This window comes from Sander lucioperca, chromosome 11 (genome assembly GCF_008315115.2).
Source record: "Sander lucioperca isolate FBNREF2018 chromosome 11, SLUC_FBN_1.2, whole genome shotgun sequence".
NCBI lineage: Eukaryota > Metazoa > Chordata > Actinopteri > Perciformes > Percidae > Sander > Sander lucioperca.
The window spans coordinates 39,664,695-39,674,694 of NC_050183.1; positions in this window are offsets into that span (position 1 = coordinate 39,664,695).

Genomic DNA, 10,000 nt, shown 5'->3' on the forward strand with positions numbered 1-10,000 from the left:
AGAGGATTTAGCGAGTAGTATGTAAGGGCGAATTTCCGCGTATGGCGGTTGGTTGGGGGGGTGGATGGGTCAAACAAACACAGGACTTTCACCCAGTAGAGCGGGGTTCGCATCCCGCTTGTCACGCTTGCTATAGTCGCTTTTTATTTTCCTCCCGCGTGTCACAGAACCGTACGCCCACCCACGACCTTTTCCTTAACATAACTGCGTCAAAAGGGACGGCAATAGTCCCGACCAAGCGCGTTTACTTATAGCGCTAAAGGGACGCATAGTCCCGACCACGCGTTTCTATAGCGCTAAAGGGAAGGCAATAGTCCCGACCAAGCACGTTTACTTATAGCGCTAAAGGGACGTCAATAGTCCCGACCAAGCGCGTTTATTTATAGCGCTAAAGGGACGGCAATAGTCCCGACCAAGCGCGTTTACTTATAGCGCTAAAGGGACGGCATTAGTCCCGACCAAGCGCTAAAGGGACGGCAATGGTCCCGACCAAGCGCTAAAGGGACGGCAATGGTCCCGACCAAGCGCGTTTACTTATAGCGCTAAAGGGACGGCATTAGTCCCGACCAAGCGCTAAAGGGACGGCAATGGTCCCGACCAAGCGCTAAAGGGACGGCAATGGTCCCGACCAAGCGCGTTTACTTATAGCGCTAAAGGAACGGCAATAGTCCCGACCAAGCGCGTTTACTTATAGCACTAAAGGGACGGCAATGGTCCCGAACCAAGCGCGTTTACTTATAGCGCTAAAGGGACGGCATTAGTCCCGACCAAGCGCTAAAGGGACGGCAATAGTCCCGACCAAGCGCGTTTACTTATAGCGCTAAAGGGACGGCAATAGTCCCGACCAAGCGCGTTTACTTATAGCGCTAAAGGGACGGCAATAGTCCCGACCAAGCACGTTTACTTATAGCGCTAAAGGGACGGCAATAGTCCCGACCAAGCACGTTTACTTATAGCGCTAAAGGGACGGCAATAGTCCCGACCAAGCGCGTTTACTTATAGCGCTAAAGGGACGGCAATAGTCCCGACCAAGCGCGTTTACTTATAGCGCTAAAGGGACGGCAATAGTCCCGACTAAGCGCGTTTACTTATAGCGCTAAAGGGACGGCAATAGTCCCGACCAAGCGCGTTTACTTATAGCGCTAAAGGGACGGCATTAGTCCCGACCAAGCGCTAAAGGGACGGCAATAGTCCCGACCAAGCGCGTTTACTTATAGCGCTAAAGGGACGGCAATAGTCCCGACCAAGCACGTTTACTTATAGCGCTAAAGGGACGGCGATAGTCCCGACCAAGCACGTTTACTTATAGCGCTAAAGGGACGGCGATAGTCCCGACCAAGCGCGTTTACTTATAGCGCTAAAGGGACGGCAATAGTCCCGACTAAGCGCGTTTACTTATAGCGCTAAAGGGACGGCAATAGTCCCGACTAAGCGCGTTTACTTATAGCGCTAAAGGGACGGCAATAGTCCCGACCAAGCGCTAAAGGGACGGCAATAGTCCCGACCAAGCACGTTTACTTATAGCGCTAAAGGAGACTTTTAGCGTCAATAAGAACGACAAAGGGACCTGACCAAGTGTCCGTATTTTACGAGATGAGTGTGAGAACCTGTTGCAAAAACACAGGGTAAGTATAAGCTACAGAGAATCAAGACATAAAATAGAGAGCAAATTTAACAAGGATACAACTGGAGATAGCGAGAAACTCAGAGCCAAGTTACCACTAGGGTGTTTATAACTAACTGGCGCCGAAAGGGTGATCAGCCCGGGTTTAAGTATTGCAGGATGATTCTTGTGGATGAGTTGCAGCTGTGGAGAAGATGGCTGTGCAGGTTGAGTCGACCACGCCCCTTGACCTACTTCTCCTGGGCACACCTCCAGCCCTCCAGGTGGAAGAACACCGACACACACAGAGACACACAGACAAACAAGGAACAAAAACACCCAGAACAGAGCCACCCATAACATTGTGTGTTTGTGTTGTGTTATGGTGCGCATTCACCAGTGTTTTTGTTGTTGTTGTTGTTGTTGTTGTTGTTGTTGTGGTGCGCGTAGCCTACTCCTGATTTCATCTCATCTCTTATATGCTGTGTCTCTATGATCCTATGCTATTCATGGTAGCATACTTGTGGACATTGCACCGTCATCACGTGCTGTACTAGGGGGGGCCGCCTTGATAATCCTGCATAGAGGCCCGGTGTTAGCTCGTTACGCCACTGTCAGTCACTATACAAGATTAATTAACAAAAACCTGGAAACATGAAGGTATGGCTAGAAATCTTGATGACACTTTCACGTGGAACGAACAAGACGAACCGGCACAAGTCAAAGGGAGACAAGGAACATTTATACATGAGGAAGGGGAAAACAGGTGAAAACAATCAGGGGCGGGGTAGACAATCACACTGGCAGGAAAATCACACAAAGGGAGGAAGTCAGGGTCTGAAACCAAGGGGGTAAGCCTCTCCTCGGACCGCGAACCTCCTATGGCGCCATTTTAATGCTACCAAGCCATCACCCCCCGTTAGCATCCCATTGACTGCCATTCATTTTGACGTCACTTTGACAGAGAATAACTTTACATCTGAAGAGTTTAAAGACTCTATTTGTCCATTGTTTATTTCTAAAGAAACACGACAATGTATAAAAGGCTCCATTACCTTGTACCTCACGTTATGGCTCCGTAGCAGACGTTTTTATAAAAATAGGCTAACGATTGGGTCACAACCACGAGACTTACTGTCTCATAATAGAGGAATTACCGTATAGTACAGGAGAAGCTCTCAGGCAGTTTGGACTTCCATTAGCTGTTTAAGTTTAATTACTAATGTTAACTATCATTTTAGTGATCAATAATTAGCCTGTGTCTATGTTATCTCCTTACATATACCTACGCTCTCCGTCTCTGCTAGATTGGGAATGATTGAGATTTCTCTTGGCACAGCTACCAGAAGACTTCCAACTTTCAGACAGGTTGCTCACGTCACATCTACGTCTTCAAGCTCAGTTGGAGGCTGCTCAGTAACGCTCAGCCATCACCGGGAAAGATCTTCTAATATCCTTCACTGGTCTCCGTCCTGAGACACGGGACCTGCTGGTCCGTTATATATACGGTCTATGTCTGAAACGAGAGGGAAAGTGAATACAAAATAAAACAGGAAGTGCACAACAACGCAAGACATGAGTGACTACACTTAACAAACTTGACGAGACATAACATTCACCTTCTTGCAGGTGTTAGAGGTTTTGGAAGAAAATAGAATTTGTGAAAGAAAATAAAGACAGTCGTAGACTAAACCAAGTTAGGTTTTTGTATTTTATTATAAACTTGCAAGTTTACAAGGAAGCACACGGTTCACAAAAGGCACGCAGCGCTGGTGTGAAAGGTCTCTTCAACGAATAAGAAAAAGCACACGGTATATATATGCATCTCCAGTGAGATAGAAAGACATGCCCCCCTTTTCTAAACATGACTCAACATTTCTTACAATCAAACACAGTCAGACATTCAGGAGCCACTTCACTTCTTCCCCTCTGTACCACTTTCTACCCCAAGGTTTAGACATCCCTTTATCTCAACTATGTGAGAAGTCTCAACTATCCACGGAGAAATAACAGATAGTTTAGGGTGACCTTGTAGTCCCTATCTGTTCAGCGTACACATTACGTTCCCAGACTTTGTGGCTCTTACTTTCAACATGTGAGAATAAGAAAAACTCACTTTCAGCATTGTGAGACAAAGTAAAACAGAAATAAGTCAAGAATATAAAGAATCATGCTTAAATATAATTTTGCCATTACAACCTCTCCAACAAAGGATGAACTCCGAGGGGGAAATGAGGACAGAGCTTTGACTTGAGAAGGAAGGAGATTAGAAAGTAAGAGTGTTGCAGGACAGGAGGAACGTGTAGTGACGTGCGGTGGTGTATTGTTGCCATCTGCGGCGTCTTGGCATCGTGTACGTCAGAGATTCCCGCTCCCAGCGAGAGCAGATTAACAGACAAGCCGAGCACTCTGGCAGCCGCGGACGCCTCTCACCCCTCCCGTCAGAGAGCATTATCCCGGCCCGGCCCTCTGCAGGCCCCCATACCACCGTTTTTGTCATTTTCACGGGACAATTTTTCACTCATGGTTTTTGACGTATTTTTGAGTTTTTCTTGAGGTTTTTTCCCGAGATTTTTTTGTTGTTTTTGTCAAGGTTTTTAAAGCATTTTTGAGATTTTTTTTCCCGAGGTTTTATGTCATTTTTTTTTCAAGCTACTCTAACAAAACAGCTTTTCACACCCAAACACCTTAACTCAGTCTCCAGCGTGTCCCCGCTGCCAGAGAGCCGGGGACGGATCCAACCCTCTACTGTTGGACACCTCGTCAACTTTATCTCTCCTCTCCAGGCACAGAAACACCTTCAGATCAGGCCCAACCATTCGTACAATATAGCTACGAAAAGTAAAGCACTGTAATTCTAGATAAGATAAGATATACCTTATTGTCCCTTTATTGAAGGGAAATTAGTTTAGGACTCTGTCCGTTCCACAGCTTTACAAAGACAACACAAAATACAGAAAATAAGCATCTCTCAACACATACTCTAATGCAACAGAAAACATGCTCTCATATACCTATTAGGTACCTATATAGTAATACTCTCATATACATTAGACAGGTACCTATATAGTACTGCTCTCATATACATTAGACAGGTACCGATATATTAATACTCTCATATACATTAGACAGGTACCTATATAGTAATACTCTCATATACATTAGACAGGTACCGATATAGTAATACTCTCATATACATTAGACAGGTCCCTATATAGTAATACTCTCATATACATTAGACAGGTACCTATATAGTAATACTCTCATATACATTAGACAGGTACCGATATAGTAATACTCTCATATACAATAGACAGGTACTGATATAGTAATACTCTCATATACATTAGACAGGTACCTATATAGTAATACTCTCATATACATTAGACAGGTACCGATATAGTAATACTCTCATATACAATAGACAGGTCCCTATATAGTAAGCACGTTAACTCCTTTCATTGGCAGTTTTTGATTGAACAACCCTGTCGGCTGCAATATGCGCAATAATTGTAGCACAGCCCTTGCACAATGAGATATTGCACAACTTACGTTCTTTCACCCAGGAAACGGGAGTTCATGTCTCAAATTTTCTCGTTTCCATCCATTTCTAACACCATACTTCAAAATCTGCATAAAAATAATGGAACAAGGGCGCCTGGATTGACTAGTGGTAGAGCTTATATATATATATATATATATGTAGAGGCTCAGTCCTAGACACAGAGGCCGCAAGTTCATTTCCGACCTGCAGCACTTTTCCTGCATGTTGTTCCCCATGTCACTGCCCGATGTGAGTCGAGTGCAGATGTGAGTTGTGCATGCGTCACTTTGCGACAAGTAGCTTCCAAGAACCTGCTAATGAGAGACTTCTGTAACGTCAATACAGTAAAAATGGACCTACGTAACGAAGTTGGTTCACTGCTGGCTACGAGTTAGCAATCAAACACAACAAAGGCTGTCACTGGAATGGCGTTTTGAGCTAACGTTAGCAATCATACAATCATAGATAGCTACAACGTTTTTGAAATTATTTCGATCTTCTGTTACTGTATGTAAAGAGAAAAGTTTATTAGTTTATGGATTTCACAAATTTCAGTATGACACGTTATGCCGTAAACCATTTAAATCTGAACATGCGCGACTCACATCTGCACTCGACTCACATCCAGTCCTTCCAGAAAAATGCAGAGTTTTTTTGTGATTGTTGAGGGCAAAAATCCTTGATTATGCGGCACGTTTTCTTAAAAAATGCGATGGAATATGTGGGATGTTTATGCAATTTTATGCGATGAAATTGCAAAAATTGCGGTTTCATCATGGCTTCATCGCGGGGTTTGCAGCTTTTCGATTCGAACGGGACTATTGCCGTCCCTTTAGCGCTGTAAGTAAACACGCTTGGTCGGGACTATTGCCGTCCCTTTAGCGCTATAAGTAAACGCGCTTGGCCGGGACTATTGCCGTCCCTTTAGCGCTGTAAGTAAACACGCTTGGTCGGGACTATTGCCGTCCCTTTAGCGCTTTAAGTAGACGCGCTTGGTCGGGACTATTGCCGTCCCTTTAGCGCTATAAGTAAACACGCTTGGTCGGGACTATTGCCGTCCCTTTAGCGCTATAAGTAAACACGCTTGGTCGGGACTATTGCCGTCCCTTTAGCGCTGTAAGTAAACACGCTTGGTCGGGACTATTGCCGTCCCTTTAGCGCTATAAGTAAACACGCTTGGTCGGGACTATTGCCGTCCCTTTAGCGCTTTAAGTAGACGCGCTTGGTCGGGACTATTGCCGTCCCTTTAGCGCTGTAAGTAGACGCGCTTGGTCGGGACTATTGCCGTCCCTTTAGCGCTATAAGTAAACACGCTTGGTCGGGACTATTGCCGTCCCTTTAGCGCTTTAAGTAGACGCGCTTGGTCGGGACTATTGCCGTCCCTTTAGCGCTGTAAGTAAACACGCTTGGTCGGGACTATTGCCGTCTCTTTTGACGCAGTTATGTTAAGGAAAAGGTGGGTGGGCGTACGGTTCTGTGACACACGGGAGGAAAGAAAATACTAATACATACTACTCTCTAAATCCTCTCTAACTGCTGCTCTCCCCGGTGCGTTACACAAACACTCTGAAAGACGCCTTTTTTGTCGCATCAGACGCTGACAGCCACTGTCCAAACGTCCTTATTTTACGAGTTCGGAATGAGAACAGGTTGGCAAGCCCGTATATTTTGCGCAGAAATCGGCAATTTATGCCGCGAAAGTGCGGCGTTTTTAAAAAAATGCGGCCCCCGAAATAAATATGCAGACTTTGGCTGATTATGCGTTGAATTATGCGATCGCATAATCACGTTTTTCTGGAGGGACTGCACATCGGGCAGTGACACCCCCCTCTCTCTCCCATTTCCTGTCTAAAGATATCAAAATAAAGGCCCGAAATGTAAAAAAAAAATAATAATAATAATCTTAAAAAAATAAATGAAATAATGGAATAATAAACGGAAACACGGCTTTACAAGATGGACATTTAATGGATACTTTTGACTTGTAGAAAACCACAAGTTGGCTGATTCAGGAGGGGCTTTAAATATTCATGTGAGCACATTTTCATAATCTCGTTATGTTTTAGTTCATCAGTCTAACTCAGACGAGCAGTTTTTTTGATTAAACGTCCGACAGGAAACTGCTCAGCTGAGAGGAAACGGAGAATATGTCGAGTGTAAATGTTAAACTATTCGTGGCTGCGGGCCGCCGTGGGCGGACCGACTCTAAAATATTTAAATTGGATCTGGAGCAGAGCCACGGGTGCATGTTGTTGTTTAGACTCGGTGTTTGCCCCGCAGGTTTCTGAGTCAGGGTCAAATACTCTCCAGGATGTAAAAACTGGATGTAAATCCTCCAAAATTTAACACTTAACCCTTCTGATCTCCTCGGGTCAAATCTAACCCGTTGTCAGTGTTTCTGCATCAGAAATATGGGTTTCTTTCAACCAAACTGCCCAAAAATAACACAGACGGTTCCCTACAGCACTCTACACTAGTGGTAAGAAGATGGTGTTAGTGGTGTCTAGACCGGTGGTTTAGTGGGGGAAAACGTGCCAAAATAGCAACAAAAAGGTAACAAAAGTGACATAAATGTCAAAATAAGCGACAAAAATGTCAGATAAAGTGATAAAAACATTGAAAAAAGGTACAAAAACGTCAAAGAAAGGGGAAAAAACGTCCAAATAAAAAAAAGAAAATGTCTGAAATAGCGAGAAAAAAGCATATTGTCGGAAAAAAATGACAAAAAAGTTAAAAAAATTTTAACAAAAGTGACAAAAATGGTAGAAAAAGTGATAAAAACATTGAATAAAGGGAAAAAAAAACGTCCAAATAATAAAAATAAATGTCAGAAAAAGTAACAAACTGTAAAAGTCTTAAAAAGCAAAATGTCCTTCTTATCAAACCTGGAAGCACTCATAATGCAAAAATGGTGAAAAGGCGCCAAAAATATCAGAAAAAGTGATAAAAATATTGAAAAAGGGGACAAAAACGTCCAAATAATTAAAAGAAATGTCTGAAAGAGCGAGAAAAAACGCTTTTTATCGGAAGAAAATGACAAGAAAGTAAAATAAATTTAACAAAAGTGACAAAAACGTCAAAAAAAGCGACAAAAATATCAGAAAAAGTGATAAAAATATTGAGAAAAGGGACAAAAACGTCAAAGAAAGGGATGAAAAAATATCCAAATAATAAAAGAAATGTCTGAAAGAGGGAGGAAAAAAAGCATATTGTCAGAAAAAAATGACAAAGAAGTTAAAAAAATTAACAAAAGTGACAAAAATGTCAGAAAAAGTGATAAAAACATTGAAAGAAAGGACAAAAACGTCCAAATAATCAAAAGAAATGTCTGAAAGAGCGAGAAAAAACACTTTTTATTGTAAAAAAAATAACAAAAAAGTAAAATAAATTTAACAAAAGTAACAAAAATGTCAAAATAAGCAACAAAAATGTCAGAAAAATTACAAAAATGTCAAAAAACACGACGACAACGTCAGACAAAGTGGCAGAAACAGACCAGAGGGGGTAAAAGCAGCGACAGGGCGACTGTGCATGCCGGACTCATCAGTCATCATGTGACCAGCGCCACCTGGTCGCCGTGACGACAATATGGCGGCCCCTGGGTGATTAGCGCCCCATGCTAACTGCTGTGACAGTGTGTGTGTGTGTGTGTGTGTGTGTGTGTGTGTGTGTGGGGGGGTGATTAGCGTAGATTAATAGCAGTTAATTTCATCGGGGACTTTCTGCTGTCGCCAGAGAAACACACTCATTAATAAGTGCTTTTAATTACCGCCATTAGCCCAAGTTTGTCCTCTTCTAAACACTTCAGTTTGTTACCGTAGAAACGGATGTTATGCAGCTCTACTCTGCAGACAGAGCAGGAAGCCTGATAGGCAGCGAAAAACGTGACATTTTCTTAAAAAATGCGATGGAATATGCGGGATATTCATGCTCTTATGCGATGAAATTGCGGGAACTTGCAAAAACTGCGGTTTCCTCGTGGCTTCATCGCGGGGTTTGCAGCTTTTCGATGATGTTCACGTCGCGTAATTACGTCACTTAATCATAATGTTCCCATGGCAACAGGGGAAAATGGCTGCTCTTGTGTGAAGTAAACGCAACATTTTTCAACTTTCTGCTAAGATATGTGTGACTTTTTTGCAACGGAAATGCGGGGATTATGAAGTCATGCAAGCGCCGCATATTTTGCGCGGAAATCTGTAATTCATGCAGCGAAAGTGCGGCGTATTTGAAGAAATGCGCCCCCCCCCGCATAAATATGCAGAGTTTGCATTTATGCATTGAGTTATGAGATCGCATAATCAGATTTTTCTGCAGGGACTGGCTACGCGTGAACTGGGCTGACAGCGATCCTCAGTGTGTGTGTGTGTGTCTCAGACAGTCTTTGTTCTTTCTGCCCCCTGTTGCTCATAGAAGTTGACAGCTGCTGAGTAATAAGTGTTCAAATGAGATAATTAACGAGCACAGTCAGCTCTATTAGTGCAGAGAGCCGCCCTCCTCCTCCTGCCACACACACACACACACACACACACACACACAGACGGACACAGACAGACGGACACAGACACACACACACACACACACACACAAACACACACACAGACGGACACACACACACAAACAAAGACACACACACACACACACACACACACACAGACGGACACACACACACAAACAGACACACACACACACACACACACAGACGGACACACACACACACAGAGACAGACACACACACACACACACACACACAGATGGACACACACACACACACACACACACACACACACACACAGATATACACACACACACACACACAGTGGCACACACGGACAGACACAGATGCGGACACA